This window comes from Mchenga conophoros, linkage group LG4 (genome assembly GCF_057382185.1).
Source record: "Mchenga conophoros isolate Kocher_MC1m ecotype Shallow Benthic linkage group LG4, M_conophoros_male_GT1.1, whole genome shotgun sequence".
Taxonomy (NCBI): Eukaryota; Metazoa; Chordata; class Actinopteri; order Cichliformes; family Cichlidae; genus Mchenga; species Mchenga conophoros.
The window spans coordinates 38,494,454-38,511,953 of record NC_140529.1 but is presented as its reverse complement, the minus strand read 5'-3'; the positions used below and the strand labels follow the sequence as shown (position 1 = coordinate 38,511,953).

The 17,500-nt window shown below is 49.1% G+C and overlaps 1 protein-coding gene across 5 annotated transcripts in view; it reads left to right on the top strand.

Moving 5' to 3' along the window:
• The window catches only part of caskin2b (CASK interacting protein 2b), a 56,465-nt gene that overhangs the window by 4,601 nt on the left and 34,364 nt on the right, over window positions 1-17,500 (top strand). The window lies entirely within an intron of this gene.

Below are 17,500 nucleotides of genomic sequence, written 5' to 3'. Positions count from 1 at the left end.
CAAGCGGCCGTCGTTATTGCCGTATTTGTTGGACTAAGGTGCTCGTAAATCTGGGAGTAATCTGGGTCCTAAAGTCAAACGAACACTGCAGCATCACTGAGAGTTAAACTGTCTAAATTCTTTCATCTTTAATAAAATGATCAGCGTTGCTGCTTTACCAGGTATAACGATGAAGTTTAACATCCAGGCAACCATGAAAACAGAATTCATTACATTTAACGGAGTTAGAAGTTAACAGGAAGTTAGCTCGCTAGTTTCGCTAGTTACCTAAGCATGATATAGCATGTTCTGACTGAGAGATTTCTGAGAAAATTCAAACGTACAGCTCTGCTATCACTTCCAACATGAATGAAAGCAGAAAACTAAACAGCAGTGACGTTTGTAGGGTTACTGAAGTTGGGCTAGCTGCTATATAATGATGTGCTACGTGACCGCTAGCGACACAGCTATGTTAGCATAACATAAACAGTGAAGCTGGAGGACGAACACTAACACTTTTCCACTTATAAAAGTTAACGTGAAGGTTCCTGATAGTTAGAGACAAATGTAATCGCATGGCAGGATACTGTAAACGGACCAAACTTCAGTCAGGAGAACAACTGAGATAATCCATCCACAATATGAGGTTAGTCATTAATATACTGCAACAACATGGGAACAGAGCCGCTGCAGAGGATTCAGCATTAATGAATCAATGGTACAGAAGTGGAGGAAGCAAGAAGAATGAGTTTAATAAAGTTTGATTTATCTGACTGCTTTGTTTTGCTTAACGTGCCTTATTATCCCGTGCACCTTATGGTCCGAAAAATACATATTTGACTTTTTTATTTGGCACACTGCAGTTTAATGTTGCAAAGCTCCTCTTTTTAACTTCAGTGGATATTATACATGGTTAACTCAGGATATGTCAGCACATTTATATAGCTTTAATGCACATAAAAACAGCTGCTTGTTTAAGTGAAATAAATGGATGTTTTTTTGCACTAGTAAAGTTGTGGAGTTGTATTTTGTCTCGCATCAGTTATATCGTCAATTATATCGTTTTTGCAAATTTTCAAATATATATCGTGATAAATATTTTTGCCCATATCGCGCTGCTCTACTGGTGGCCTTTCTCAGTAACAAACGTAAAGAAACTGAATCACGGCATCGGCTTGTGTCATAAAGCTGCCGACTGTGCAGGGTCGTCACAGGGCTCGGAGAGGCTCCTGCTGCTGTCACACAGACTGAAAGTCTCCGGACGGTGATGCCGGCGTTTCCTCTAACAGCAGCTCAGATGTGGAGGAAGCACTTTTGCGTCTGTTCTCTTGCGTCGGGTTTTTGGGGTTTAAGTGTTTTCATGTCAGTGGAAAGTGTGAAACCAGAGCTGACCCAGATACCTGCCGTGGGTTCGGCTTTCTCTCATCAGACGCTCCTCAACACTGGCTTCGCTGACAAACTGAACGAAATGACTTGACCTAAGGATCCGCAGTGCATCGCACAAACGTGTGCGCTGTGGGCCGTAGCACACGTTCACTTATTCTCCACAAACGTGTAAACTGTGCTGCCTTCACAGTGTGGAGCATCTGCAGGCTTTTGCACACGTCTGTCCCCGAAATTGATGTTGGGAGCACGAGAGAGAACGGCGTCGCAAATCTTGGATACAACAGAAATGTTTGTTTGTAAACACGTTGATTTGGATCTGGTCCATGATGTCAGCCCTGCAGAGCACAGCGCTGAGCTTCGATGGAGACGGGTTACTCAAATCCACACAGACAAAACTTTATGGAGCACAACTTGAATATGCGAGACGTAATCTGCTGCTAAGTTTGGCCTCTTATATCAAAAACCTTTGTGAATATTTCAGCCGTGTTTCAGATAAAAACCTGAAGCTTTCACTTCGTGTTCTTACTCTCAGAAGAACTCAGACTGTAATCACAAGTGTGTGTGTGCGTGATGAGCCTAGTGGTCGAGAGACAGGAGACAGGAAGGGTAACTGGTTAGCAGCAAGTGAACTTTCAGAATAAGAGTGCAGGGGTGGATGAGCGTCGCCATAAGACAGGATGTTCCAAAGAAGTCAAACATTTGTTTAGTGTGTGAGTTAAAGGAGGCGCGTGGCTCAAACCAGTGCTGTGTTCGTGTCAGCTGTGTGTGTTTGGTGTTGTTTGCCGCCACAATCACAGTGTCGCGTCATTTCACAGTAACAGGTAATCATGTAGCGTCTCTGAGGGGCGGTTCCCCAGCTCCCTCAGGGAATTCCCGCGCTCTGTCACATGACCCCCACCAATTGTTCTCACCTCGGCGCGCCCGATCCATCACCTGAGCACATCACGCCACCGCTCCTTAAACTGCTGTCTCACAGAGGTCAGATGTCCACTCGCCTCCGTTTTTCGCATTCGTCTGATTTTCAAGTGACCCGGACTCGTCCTCCTGACATCTGGCGCTCTGATGTCGCCCCCGACCGTTATCACCCAAATCACAAGGAGCTCCCAGATGGTGGCCGGCCAGGATTAAGAGGATTTATACTGCTGGTTGGGGGGGGGGGGGGCTCTGTTTATCTGATGCTGAAGAACCTGCTTCTCAGAGCTCTGATGTTTACAGTCAGCACGCTGACTCTGCACTGCTCTGTTGCTCAGATTAGACCAAGACTAATCCCATAAACTCAGCTCAGGCTTTGTGCGTCGCAGGTCCATCGTTAGTTTGGTGTTTCTGCAGGTTTTGGACGCAGCAGCTGTTGGATCATTTCACAGCGTTATTCACTGTGGGGAAAGTTCCCTTTGTATTAACTGTAAAAATGGAAAGAAAGCTGATCTGAAGCTGCTGCAGAGCGGCAGCGTTCACCGTTTCTTATGTTTGGAGTCGACCCAGTAAACGATCGGGAGCATCGCCCCGTCTGTGCTTTGTGACGGAGCAGAGGAAAAGCCAGAGTCCCTCTCAGTGACTCAGGGGGTTTCGTCTCAGTTATAAAAGCAGACGTGAGTCATGGTCTCTGCGAGGCTGTGTGGCAGCTTAATGGCTCTTTGTAAATAATGTGAAATTAGTCATCGGGAAGCATACAATGCAACGCTGCAGTGGAGCTTTTCCTTCTGGGAAAATCCCGGTTCCCCTGATACAGGTCCTGAGACCTGTGAACGGCCCAGAGAGCGTTTGGCTCCAGAAGAAGGCCGGGTTAGAGCGGAGCGCTCTCGGGTGTCGGGTCCGGGTAAAGCGTGTTTCGTACAGAAGCGTGTAGCGTGCCGGGCTGTGGTGTTCACGTGGTCAGATGTGCGTGCAGAAAGACTGAGCAGCTCGCTGCTGTGAGGTCACATCGGTGCAGCAGGTGGATTTTTTCATCTTATCTTCCCTGCACTCGTGCTCCACGCAGACTTTTTATCTTCTTCTACATTTCCTGCTGAGCGCCTGTAACTTTCCCCCACAGAGATCACAGCTCTCATCTTAAAGAACTTTCACTTTCTCATTTTGTGCTGCTGATGAAATCTGATGTTTCAATTCTTCGTCCTGAGTCTGAGAGGATTTTAGACCTTTGAACACAGGAAGACCTCGTCTCACAGCATCAGTGTTCTTCTGACTGAACCCGATGTCGCGTAAAGCCGTCAGAAACACAATGGCGAGCGGCGTGTCGGAGGCTCTGCTGGGACAGGGAGCGCGGGGGCTCGTCAGCGCCCACATGCTGCCTGTTTCGTGTTTTATTCAGGGGTTTGGGTTCAAACTCAGCTCAGCCAATCACGCTGATCGCTGCTGGCAGGTCTCCCGTCCTCTTCTGGACTACTTTCACGCTGCTGCTCCTTCAGTTTCCTCCTTTAAAGACGTCTCCTTCTGCTTTCTCGCGCCGGTTCTGGTCTTTATCGGGAGTTTCAGAGCTTTTTAAAAGCACCTCATCAACTTTCTCCCGTCTGCGCTGATGTGTGGAGGAGCTGGAGGCAGGAACAGACTGATGGAAGACGACGAAAACTTGAATGAGAGAGGAGGAAGGATCTAAACAGGAAAGAGCTCTCTCCAAAAATCCCTTTCTCTCTCTGGTGCACAGCTCAGCTGGAGCTGCACCAACGTCGAGTTCAGACGATGTCCATCACATCTCATTACGGTGTCTCTGAGCCATGAAGCCTTTATGTCGTCTCCTAACCTCACAGACGCACGTTTGTTGTTTGTTTCTATAAATTTGGCAAAAATTGACCCAAAGGCGTCGAGCCTGAGCAGGAAGCGTCAGGTCGGACCGGATTCTCACTGCCGTTAACGCCTGTAAACCTCAGAGACACCCGGGACTCGCAGTCACGATGATCCTCGCTTTTCCTGCTGACAGGTGGGAATAAATGAGTTGCGGGTCGTTTGAAGCGGGAAGCATTTCAGGGCTTCACACGGTCGCGCTGATCCAGCTTTCCTTTGCTCGCTGCTCTGAGGCGGAGGTTGGCACATACAGCGGGCTGTTTGTGCAGCCAGGCGCTCGAACAAACACCAGACTTTTAAAGTGAAGGGTTAATGAGTGGGAATTTTTCACTCTGCTCCACAGCGATTTGAGGGGAAGTGTTAAAAGCTTTCAGACAGTGCGTGAAATTCTTGCTCTGTGTTTGAGCTGCTGTTGTTTGCCGATCGTACCTCTGAAAAGAAGCGCAGGAACAAAGCTCCTGTGTTTGGGGCCGAGGGGCCCCTCAGGACCCCTGGCTGTCAGGGGTTTTAGTCCTAATGGGAAGAAACATGGAGAAGCCTTACTAAGGTTTTATTTTTCTTTAAACTGAAGGCCTTGCTCAGAGTAGAAGTCAACATAACTGAGAAACAGGAGGCAGCTGGTGGGGTGGGGAAATCCTGCCCACCGGGACGTTTCCCGGAGCCTGCTGGTCATTTCTGCTGGAAATCGTCAACTTGACCAGCGATTTTGTGGCGGCCGTTTCAGAATCCACAAATCTGCATTGCACTCAGAGCACTTGGGCAACATAGACGTGCTTCACCAAAGGACAGAGTCCAAAACCTGGAAACGCGTCACCTGATGAAATGGCTGATCCACACCTGAATCCAGTCCAGAACCAGGAGCTGAACCCTGCCAGCCTGTCTCACAGTGCTTTAGGTCGGACATGAAATAGATCTGCATACTTAAAGATAATAATTTGAATATCTGGCTTCGCTCTGTATCTCCTGCTTATTAAAAGCTGTAACTGTTGCAAAGTAAATTTAAAAAATGTAATAACTGAATTAAAAGCTGATTAAACAGAATCAACAGTCAGCTGATCGGTGAGTCGTCCGTGTGCTGATGAAAACAGATATTGTGATGCTGAATCATTTGTCTGGAAGAATGTAAATACAGAATATTAGAGGACCTGAAACGGAGCCCTGCGGAACACCACAGCTGTTCATACATGTGCTGCGTCCCATCTAAAGATAAAGACGTGATCATATCAGTAAACACTGATGTGATTGATATCTAAGGCCTATAAGTGAGTTTCTTTGCTGCCTTGTGGTTGGTCAGTTACAGATATTCGCCACTCAGTCCAGAGAGCATCTTTTAATCAGCGGGTGTCTCCTCCGTCGGCCCACCAGAGCAGCCGCGACTCGTTTCCTGAGTGAAAGGCTGTAACTCGGCTCCTTGCTTTTTGCATAAACACCTTCTCCACAGTAATGAGACCGGTGTCTTCCAAAATAACCCGCCTCTGAGCGCGCTCACAGCAGCGGGGCAGGAAGCTGTAATGGTTCTGTCTTCACTTTTTATAGAGGCGTTTGAAATGGAAACGAGACCATAATGAATTTGGTCTGAGGCTACGTCCTGCGCAGCGGGCTGCAGGCTGCTGGAGCTTTTCTTTATTTGCTGTTACGTAACAGATGTTCTGCACTGCGCTCTCTGCTCGGCCGCTTTCCTCTTTTGTGAGTTTCAAGCTCGATTCTTTTCTTTATGTCCGTGCAGCTCAGGGGTCGCTGAAGGATGGCACGCACGTTTCCAAGTGTTCCTTGTCCTCTCAGCTTCAGTGCTGTAAAGACGTCACGGAGGCTCTTCGAGGTCGCTGTGTTTCTGCAGGGTGTGAGGGGCAAAGCACAACAACACAAACACTGCTCTCACCTGTTCTGAGCGGCCACCTGTCCCATAAGCCTTAAAGTTTACCCAGAATGCACTTTGTGAATCAGCCAACATCGTGTGTCTGCATCACGTGACGTGAAACACCGTGGTGGATCCTTTGCATGATGTCACAGCTTTTGTTTTTAGACGGGTTTGCGTGCAGGTTTCCACAGCAGCCCTGTGAGATGTCTGAAAACACAGCAAGCGTATGAATTTCCTCCTAATTAAAAGCGTAAAACTAGGCCACTCAGAAGGGCACATCTTCTGAGGGTCAGTGCCTTATTTTGCAATTTTAAAGCGAGTGAGTGGGATAAACACCTACATTTTTGAAGGTGGCCTCCTCAGTCCCGCTGCTCCGCCTCCATCAGGAGTCATGAAATGGTATTTAGTGTCTTCTTTTATTATTATCTTACTAAATCTTTTGTGCATCTGTGGCTCCAGTCTGCTCATTAACAACTGCCTTTTTTGGGGCTGTGGTGCAGCAGCTTTGCACGAGTCACAGTTCAAAATAATCCTTCTTTATCTTATCCTTGGCCTTTGTGCAGCCTTTAAGTTCATCCTGTGTTTAAACACGAGCTGTTTTGGCTCCTCCCCCTTTAAGGACTTCCTCTTTTTAAAGATTGGCTGACTTCTGGAAGCCTGCTGACAAGAACCAGCCATGGAGTGAGTTTCAAGTGCTGGAGTTAAAGTCGGCTGGACTTCTTCAGCTGTTAAGATTACCGTAACCTGGGTGATGAAGAGCCCAGCTCAGGAAACGAGTGTTGGTGTCTGCGTCGTTGTTTCCACATGTCCTTGTTCCTGAAGGATTTCCTGAAGATCATTTTCAGCGTTCTAAAACAAACATACACAGCCTGGCTGCTTTAGCTCCGCCCCCTGGCTGCTGCTACAGTGGAGGGTGTCGGTGAGGTCAGAGGGGTGATAAATACACAGATCCACAGGTTGTTTTCTGCTCTTAGACGTTAAGAGGTCAGACAGATGAATCTTATATGATCAGCCCAGGCAGAGATATGACGTTCAAACCCTCCGTGTACAAGGGGCAGCCAATCAGAAGAAAGCTGGCTTAAAGGGGAGGAGCTAGAATGCTTTTTTTCTGATTGTATAAAATAAAGAAGGATGATTTTGAAGTGAGTAGATCCCGAGGACCCTACCGGTGCTAACAACGTTCCTGGTGAAATGGCAGATCGGTGCTGAGGAGCTTCCACCTGAAGCCAGCTGTGATCTGTAGCTTGCTTTGAGCCGGGCCTCTGGCAGCAAACCTTCTCAGAGGGAAAAGTTCACAGTGTTGGTCCGACTCTCATTCTGTGCTGTTAGCGAGACTGTCCTGCGTCTGACTTATGAGTTCTGATCTGCCTCTGACTTTGTTTGAGGAACCGTTCCCACCACTGAGCACGAGAGGAATTCACTGCACTCTAATTTAGGTCAGGATTGTGGTGAGATGCTAAAAAACGAGGCTTTATTTTCCTGGCCTGTGCACGTCTGTCCAGATCTGCTCGCTCTGACACTTTAACGGCGATAAAAGGCTCAGAGATGAGTGCGGTTTGAGGCCGCCGGCCCAGCGTGAAGTCCCGCTCACAGCTGCGAATTACGAGCTCCAAGTTTTACTCAGTTTTCTGCTTCTCCAGCACCCACTCCCACCCGCCCCCTCAGCCCCTGTGTTGTATCTGTGCCAGCTATTGTCCGTGTAGCAGAGCAGCGTTTGAATGCAGAGGGGAGAATAGAGACGCTGATGTCATGGCGCTGGTATGCAAAGCCCACGGCAGTACCTTCGATCTGCTCGCTGAGGCTGGAATTTGACTCTGGTGAAAACCAGCCGCACACGGAGCGTTTCCTGAAGTCTTCAGCCAAAGAGAGGGAGGCGAGGGAGACCGGCGAGGGAGACCGGCGAGGCCTCGCTGCGCTGCCAGCAGATGCTCGCTCCTGCAGAGAGAAGAGGATGAAGCGCAGTCACACCTTTACGTTGATTAGGCTTTCTCACCTCTGCTGTGGTTCAGGTTCAGGCTTCTCAGGTCACAGCTGTTTCCTTCTCCTGGATTAGCTGGTCATCAGACCGTTAGCTGTCTTCAGCTTTCAGTTTCAGGGTTTGGATAATAATCCTTTGAACATTAAATATCTGCCATCTCAGCAGGCTGGTGCTTATGATACAGGATGTACAGATGTTACACATCGTTTCAGAGGCTGGTAATTCAGCTCTGTGACACTCATACACTTCCCCTCACATACAGGACGTCAGAAGCTCAGAGAGCTAAGGTTTACAAAACTTCTTTAAATAATTCATTATCGGCGATCGTGGCTCAAGAGTTGGGCGTTCGCCTTGTAATCGGAAGGTTGCCGGCTCGAGTCCCGGCTCTGACAGTCTCGGTCGTTGTGTCCTTGGGCAAGACACTTCACCCGTCGCCTACTGGTGTGGTGGTCAGAGGACCCGGTGGCGCCAGTGTCCGGCAGCCTCGCCTCTGTCAGTGCGCCCCAGGGTGGCTACAATGTAGCTGCCATCACCAGTGGGTGAATGTGTGGGTGAATGTGTGGGTGAATGTGTGGATAACAGGTTGTGTAAAGCTTAGGGACGAGTAAAGCGCTGTACAAATACAGGCCATTTACCATTAGCCTTAAAATGTAACATTCATTCACCTCACTGTTAATCATCCACTGGTCATTCCTCCTAAACTCATGGAAATCACATTAGAGCACTAAAGGAAGGCTGCCACGCCCGCTGACCCGACCCCCAACCCCTCAAGACTTCATTCAGACATTAAACCCTCATTCAGTGTTCTCATATTTGTTTTTGTCACCTCATTGATCAATCACAAGTATAAGAATAAAGTGATCTCTGTGGCCTAAACTGTGAATGTCAGTTCATGTAAGTGGAGGCTTGATCGGCCACACAGGAATGCCTGGTCACATGTAGCAGGCTGGAGGAGGTGGTGTACGAGGGAGGAGGTCCTGGTGCTGCGACTGTCCAGATTGAAGGAGGTTTTTGTCAGCGAGGAAAAGAGGAACGGGCGTGGAGCTGAGCTCATATCCCCCCCGAACAATATGTGCCGAGTCCTGAGCCTCCTTCTTGTTTGAGGTTGGGATAGGAAGAGGAACACACACCACGCTCCACCCTGAACCACTTTACTGGGAAAACAATACTGGAAAGACCGGACAGAAGATCGACGGCTTCTGTCTGTCAGAGCATTTTTAGCTGAAATAAACAGTTCTGAGATAAAATGGCTTTAAAGGGAGCTTTTAAGCCAGTTAGGCTTACAGTTACATTAGATGTAACAGGCAGGACAACCAGTAACAGGCCTGCATGTCCTGTCACCAGTAAAACATGGATAATGTTTCACTGGTAAATACTAATAAAACCCTGCTGTTTAGCACTGCCAGGCTGCATCATTTATGGGATTATTTCGCAAAAAAGTAATCTATTACACATCACATTACTTAAAAGTAATGCAGGACATTACGTCACTACACTGCCGTGAGAGTAACTAGTTACATTATTTCCTTGTTAGTGTATAAAATGAGCTGAAAGGTGTTTCTCATAATTACCAGTTAACTATAAAACCTGAGGCTGCACAATCTGTGCTTCAGTGTTAATGAAAGATGAAGAGCAGCCGGAGGAAAGTAAAGGCTGCTCGTCACTGTTCAGGCTCTGGCTGCTGGGCTGGAGTCTGCATGCTCAGCTCGATAGTCACTTTGGTTCTCAGCTAGCTCAGTGTTAGCTTCGTGTTAGCGTGCTGTCGGTGCAGATGTTTGCAGAGAGCGATGTAATGCTGCTTCTGTGCTGGATTCAATTTGAACTTTGACCTCATGATCTTGTTCTTGCAATAAAAACGATTAGCTTGAGCTCAGTTTAAGTCAGCACACAGTGTGATGTTTTTGTTAAAGTGAGCACATACTCGAGTAATCTCAGCTGCCTCGTGATTAATGCCACCCGGCCCCGTTGGTTTGGCACTCACCAGTGTGTGTTTAAAGCCTGCAGGCTGGCTATAATTAAGCTGTTCTTACACGAGCAGTTTGAAGGAAAGAGTTGTGCTCCGGCACGTCCGAGCCGTTCATTCATCAGCAGCTCTCTGAGGTTTGAGTCTAAACGTGCCTCCTCTGGGACGGCGAGTGTGTCATTAACACGCTGCTGTAATTGAGTGGATGCTGGTGTTTGACTCAGTGTGCAGATGAGCCCCAGGACTGCTCTGCATGTCCAGTCTCTGTGGTGGTGCTGCTCCAGGACGTTGTCATTGCAGACCACCACCCACGGCGGGGTCCCTACTGACCTGGTTGTTTTCTGGCTCTCTCCTTCTGGTGGTCTTACCCCCCCCCTCCCCCACTGTGCTGTGGCTACTTGTAGGTCCCAGGTTATGTGGCTGTGGGGGGGCTGGAGCAATGGAGCTCTGGAGCCCTGTGACGCTGGGTGGGCTCCAGACATTTTCATACTGCTTCCCACATGTCGTGTAAGAAGTGAAAGTGTATGTAATACAGAGCTGATCTAGGAAAAGCAAAAGCATTCAGATCATAGTCCTGGTTGTAAAAGCTTCCTGACAGGATAAAAACACCAGCTGCTGTTATAATGTGAATATTTACTGTTGGCCCACTCCATTAGCTCCACCAGGCCGGGCCCTGCTGCCCCATATATTCATGAGGAGTTTGTCTCCGTGCGGTCCAGCTGCCAGCCGCTCTGGACGCTGCTCAGGCCTGTAGAGTCCTGATCAGCGTCTCCACAGCAGAGTGTGACAGAGGCGGCTGTCAGCGCACTCAGGAAACCATCTCAGCGTCCTCATTAGGCTCTGTTGACTCTGGCCTCTTGGCAAATAGCAACCGAAACACACTTCTAACCCCTCAGTGTGGAAAAAACGAAAGTTCAGGAACCTGCAGACGGTCAGAAATGCAGATTCTCCCTGTTTGATCTGAGGTTCACAGAGCCCGTGATGTCTCACTCGCTCATTTAAAACGCCTTTAACAGCTTTAAGCTCAGTGAGAGTTTTGCTCTGCGCAGGCTGCATCTGTCAGAGTTACATTACAGCCTCACCGTTTCTAAGATGCCTGTTTCCAAACAGCAAGGATGAGTTTCTCTCATGAAATCATACTTTGTGTCAGAGCTGAGTGCCACGGGGCCCACGTGGTTGTTAATCAGGCTCATTATTGTGACCCTTCATCGTGGTTGGCTATCAGCTGACCCGAGCCCCGTCCACAGAGCGGCCTGACCTGCGCACGTTTGTGTTTTCAGATTTCGGTTCAGACGATAAACGCTGAAACCTTTTGCGTGTCATGATGACCCAGCAGAGCGCCGACAGTCAAGGCTCAGGCTTTGCTTCAGTCTCCTCTCCGACCTTAAGACCGAACTGTGACCATCTCACAGGTGTGTTTGCACCAGGACGCGTTCAGGGACGCGTTCAGGGACGCGTTCAGGGACGCTCTCCTTGTTCCTGCCTCAGTTTTTAAGCTGATTGGTTGTAAAATTTCTCCACAGGATGGACACAACAGATCGCAGCTTCTGTTTCTGTGTCTCCGAGTTTGCAGGCGCTCGTTTCTGTCAGCCCGGCCTCAGAACAAAGTCCTTCCCTGCTTCTCCTCCATCAGTCAGCGTGCGTGACGGGCCTGTTTGTGCATGCAGAGGATGCATACATCAGCTGACGGAGGCCTTCTCTGTGTGGATACTGGAGCTTCTCATAACTCTGAGGTTCCTCTGCCTCTGCTGTGGAGTCTGCCCTTTTTCACCTCTTTGGTTGATGAAGAGTAATCGAATTATTAGAAAACATCTTCGCGTCTTGTGTTTAAAGAAACAGAGTAAATTTAATGTTTGAGGTGGTAGGTCATGTCGGTTTCACCTGCCATCAGACAGGAAGTGACACAAAGTGACAAAAGTCAAGCATCAGCAACCAGGACTGACAAATAACAGCAAGACTGGAGCAGCAGAAAGCCTCCACAGTGGCACGGAGCAGTAAAAGTGTGAACTGCTGGTGACGTCACCGTGAGGTGGGAGGCGTCCAGCTGTTTGACCGCAGGAGCAGACTGTGCTTTGATCTGATCTGCTGTCTCTGATCAGACCTGCAAACATGTCAGAGACATCGAGCTCCCGTCGGCCGGGTCATCCTGAGCTCCTGAGCCTAAAACCAGCCCGACTTTCCCGCCTGAATCTTCATGGTGGGAGGTTTCCTGAAGCCGCTCGTATCGGCTGCTCTCCTCAGATGCAAGTTCAGGTTGACATTTGAGTTTCCTTTTCCTTTCAAAATAAAGGACGTGGCTGCGTTCCTCACTGGAACCAAAGCTCACAGGTACGTCGATGGACCGTGGGCTCGTGCGCCCTTCGTTTGTCTGCTCAGGCTTGCCTGAAGAGCGTGCGTGACGGTTTTGTTGTGCGTTTGGAGCCTCTGTGGCAGACCTGTGTGTTTACATTCCCACTGAGCCCGCAGAGCGTCGGCGGTTCAGGCTGAGGCGAAGGAGGAAGGTCTTATCAGCTGTGCTGCCAGCGTGACGCCGCTGTTATCAGGCGGCCGATAGAGCGGCTCCAGCCCGCAGATGCAAACGCCTCGTGGTGAGACGTGGAACCGAAAGTGATGAAGAATTTATCGGAACTTTGTCATGAAGTTGGAGAAAAGTTTGTGCTGCGAGGAGCTGAAGCTCCTTCGATGGGGAGTGTCACACTCAGGCGATCACTTTTACTAAAACAGGTTTTACACACAGTTACGTGGAAGACGTGTTTCACTGCTTCACCTGCTGACAGGAAGTGATGTCACTCTCCTCCAGACTTCATTCACCTTCACTCTGCGGTGTTGATTGGTTAGTTTGTCTTTGCTGTGTGACTTTGTGAGTTAGGTCCCGTCACGGCGTCTCCCGTCACGGCGTCTCCGCTGTGGTTTCCTGTCAGGGTAAAAAAACTGTTTTTGTTCACTTTGTGTTCTTGTTGTTTCCTCACATCCACAGACGTCCTGAACTGTTGTCACACTGCAGGTTAAACACACGCTCACGTAAACATCAGACTCTTGTTTTTGTACAAGAATAGATTCAGAGAAAACCCAACGATCATACGACCTTTACAGCATCAAACTATAACAAGAAGTCACTTTGAAAATAGGGACGACTTTCAAAGTGTGTGTGTGCGTGTGTGTGTGTGTGTGTGTGTGCGTGCGTGTGTGTGTGTGTGTGCGTGTGTGTGTGTGTGTGTGTGTGTGTGTGCGTGCGTGTGTGTGTGTGTGTGTGTGTGCGTGTGTGTGTGTGTGTGCGTGTGTGTGTGCGTGTGTGTGCGCGTGTGTGTGCGCGTGTGTGGACTGCAGGGTCCGGACTGTAAATTAAGAGAGTCAGTCTGAGGAAGTTTCCTCGCTCAGTGATTTTGTTGTTTCCTTCAGGGCGGGGTCTGCTGCTCGCCCCCGCCCTGTGGAACAATAGTGTTGGGACAGGAAGTGAGGAAGGGCCACGGCTTTGTCCCTGAGAGCCGAGCCTCCGTCAGCACAACACCACCCCCTCCTCTTCCTCCCACACCGAGTCACGGTCAGGTTACAGCCCGATGCCTCCGCAGCGCGCGCACACACACACACACACACACACACACACACACACACACACACACACACACGCTCACACACACACACACACACACACCCAGGATCAGTGCCACAGGTGTGTTGTTCAAATACGTTTAAACTTTATTGCTGTCTGAGGAAGCACAACCTGCTGAAAGCAACAAAAACATCTGATAAACATGGACAAGTCTGGATTTCCTCCATCAGGTACCTTCACTGCTTTTAAGCTCCGGGCTTTTAGCTTCTTTAAAGACTGTGTTTTACTCTGAAAGGACAGAAGGGCTGATTACTTCCTTTCTGAGCTTCATGAGCTGCACTAGATCAAAGATAATATTTTTGCATCTTTGTGTTTTGGAGCAGCTGTGCATGATCCACAGTTGAAAACAATCCTTCTTTGTTTAAATGAGGCCTCAGCTCATGCTGTGTCTGAAACAAGCTGCTTACGTCAACCAGTGCGTCTCTTTTGTCCAGGCTTCAGAGACATTTTGCTCTGATTTTGGTCCTTGCTGATTAACTGCTTGAACCACAGCAGGAGAAACTGAACTGAAGCTCGCAGTAAATGCATCTTTCTTAAAATAGTCAGGCTGTAATTCAGACGCACAGCAGAGTAAACTCGTTAAACATCCGTTATGCTTTTCTGGACTTCACGAAGCTTTATTGGAGCAGATCCAGCAGACAAACACTAGACTGTTATTCTTACGTTTAATATCTAACATATGCTCGCGTGTTTGTCTAAAGCTACAGCAGATAAAACCAGTTAGTCAGTCCTGCTGGGCTCCCAGTCCAACCGTAAGGGAGGAGCGCGGGCACGAGCCTCCCCCGTGTCCTCGTCGCTTCAGACCTCCGATAAGACGTAAGGACGTCTTCATCTTCACCGCGTTGTCCTCATTCAGTCAGCAGATAAGAGGCAGACTCGTCCCGCTGCTGCTTTGGACAAACGCTCGCAGAGCTTCCTGTGTTCCCGTGCCAGGCTCTCTGAAGGCCAGGAGGAGGAGGAGGAGTGAGGAAGAGGTGCTGGTTGGTGCTCGTGTTTCCGGCCAAGCTTCATCAAACAAAACGGCTCTGTGAAGGACTCGCACTCAGACGTCACAAAACGTCATAAAACGAGACAGACTTACAAGAAGTGAGGGCCACGTTGTCTCCCATGAAACGAAAGGGACCCGAACACGGAGAGGTCAAAGTTCACCCTGCCTGACTGAAGCATTACAATGCCTTACTTATTGCAGCATGAGCGTCTCCAGCTGTTTCACAGTTGGCTAATCGGAGATGACGCAGAGTGAATGTGTGATGTTTGTCGATCGTTGATGATGGTTTGAGCTCCTCGGAGTCGCAGAGTGGACCGTGGACTCCTCTGAGCACCAAACTGTTCTGGAGTCAGCGTGAGGCCGTACGACCCACACTGACGAAGTCACACAGAAACATCTCTGACCGAGAACCCGACTGCGATCAGCTGACGAGGCTGAGCGCGCACTGTTGGCCTCGCGGGCTGGTATCTGCAGTCATGTGACCTGCTGAACCACATGAAGGCGCTGGTGTTTGAACCGCACGCTGTAATCTGCAGGAGTTTCACTTTGTGCCTCTGCGTTTGGAGGAGGGCCAGCACGCCGCTGCCGGCCTCCACGCGGCTCCGCGGCGCCCCGTCCTTTAGGGCTTTGTTTTACACGCAGCTGGGAAACAAAAAGATGTGAGCCGCAGCCTGCAGACGTCTAATCATAGACGCTCGCAGCGGGCGGCTAATTTTAGCTTCAGTTTTTTTCTTTTACAACAGATCTACTTTCAGGATCCACTTCACCATCCCAAACCAGACCGCTGAAATCTGCAGACTCCTGCAGAAAACCTCCTGCTCCTCCTCGCCGTGCATTCTTGTGGCGGCTGATCCGCAGGACGCCGACGTTTCAGCTGAAATTATAAAAAGCAGAAGCCTGCAGCCTTTGCTGGGACCCGGCCACGCCTCGCTCCACAAACATAAAGTTAAAAATAACTCTGGACAAATGTGCAGCAGATGATGAAGAAGCTGCCGGGGGTCGGTGTGGATGTCAAACCTGCCTCGTTAACGTCTGATCACGTTGTCAGAGAGTGTGTGTGTGTGTGTGTGTGTGTGTGTGTGTGTGTGTGTGTGTGTGTGTGTGTGTGTGTGTGTGTGTGTGTGTGTGTGTGTGTGTTTACAGAGGAGTTTAAATGGTTTTTCTGTGACCGATGTTCTAATTTAATTTTAACTTTCAATCATTAAATAATCGTTTCAGTAATAAAGACCAATGTCACTCCTATTTCAAGCCCAGAGATTAAACACACTGCTGTGTGTCCCACCGGAGCTTCTCGTAAAACATCCTGCGCACAGATCGTTTGGCGTCCTGGAGAGATGCTGGCGGGAAGCTTCCCTGCTGACTGGAGCCAATCAGAACCAGGGGAAGCAGGTCTGCAGCCGCTCGTCTTCAGAGTTACGTTGCTGCATCAACACGTCAGTGAAGCAGCAGTAAGTCGGACTGCTATCAGTCTGCAGTCGATTGGAGTCAAGTTGGCAACTATGTGAAGTTTGCTGATAGACGTGAAACAGACTCCTCCTTCAATAGTGACGTAGTCGCTGCAGTTTTACTGCAGAAAGACACAAAGGCTTTAAACAGTATAACCCGAGCACAGCCGCTCAGTCTCTGCTGGAGAGACGCCTTGCTCGTGGGCAGAGGCTGACTTGATTACCCATCCGTCTGAGAGTGACTGCAGTGAGTCAGTCAGACCCAACTGTTTGGAGGTTGTTAGGTTGCCTCCAACCTGGCGAGGTGGGTCAAGGTTGAGAGTTGCACGCCGGTGGCCACAGCTGTGGCTGTGACTCAGTGCTTTCACTTTAACCTCCTAGGACCTGCGTCCACATGTGTGGACATCACATTTTCGGTTATTTAGACCAAAATACTCAATCTTGCTCTACAAGGGCCTGATGTCCACCTACGAGGACATTATGCTGCTGCTGTTCTATCAAAATTTTAAACGAATATCCTCGTATGTGGCTCTGAGTTTTCTTAACAACAAAAATAAGGTTAAAAAAAAATCTGGTACTTCTTTGTTTTTACATTCATCAGGTCGCAATCAGCCCAAATATCAAAGAGAAATTAAAAATGCTGCAGTGGAAGAGTTCAGGTCTTAGGGGGTTAAACCGCCTAAATTTACTTTTTACTTTTAATCGTCTTGATCGTTGAATCATTTCCAGTCATTTTCCTGCAGAAGGGATTTTTGGTCCCCGCCTGATCACCGCGCGTTAGAAGCCGACTGTTGGTGCGCGCAGAGCTCGGGAGCAGCAGGCTGGTCCACAGCCTGGGCTGTGGTCTGGTTCCCCGAGCCATCAGGACCACTGATCACCACTCCACTGATCCTCAGCACTCCAGGGCCTGCTGCTGTCAAACAAACTCATTTATGTAAAAATGAAGCGATCACATTATTGATGTGATTATAGAATTATGGCGTTTCGTTCCGCCATGACGTCCAGTCTTTCTCTGAGAGAGAGGGTGAAGTAGAGTGGTCCCGCTTCACGTGGTGAAACGCAGCGGCGGCGACTTCCTCCCTGCGTTCAGCCCGTTCCTGCATCTCCGCTCATGCTGATTTATTCCTGTTCATTCTGAAATCCAGGTCATTATCAAAGCAGCGCTGTGGTCCCGGAGGGCGAGCCTGCCGTGTTGCCCCGAGATCCTCATTACTTCAAACTCTGCTGTTGTTGTTGGTGAGAGGGTGAGGGGGGTGGCAGCAGACTCACGGTGGAGGTGGTGTCTGTGAAGTCCCTGCAGGCTGACCTTTGACCCCTGACAGTAAACGCTGCAGCTCCTTTGATCGCTGTGTTTACAGGTTTTGACATAAGAAGTCAGAAGATGTTAAACTGGTTTCTATGAGCTCCTGAACCTGCGCAGAGCTCTGACTGCTGATAACTCAGCAGGAGAGAGACGCTCCGACTTCCTGTTGCTGACCGTGGCGTTACGATGACGCGCTGATTAGACGCCATCAT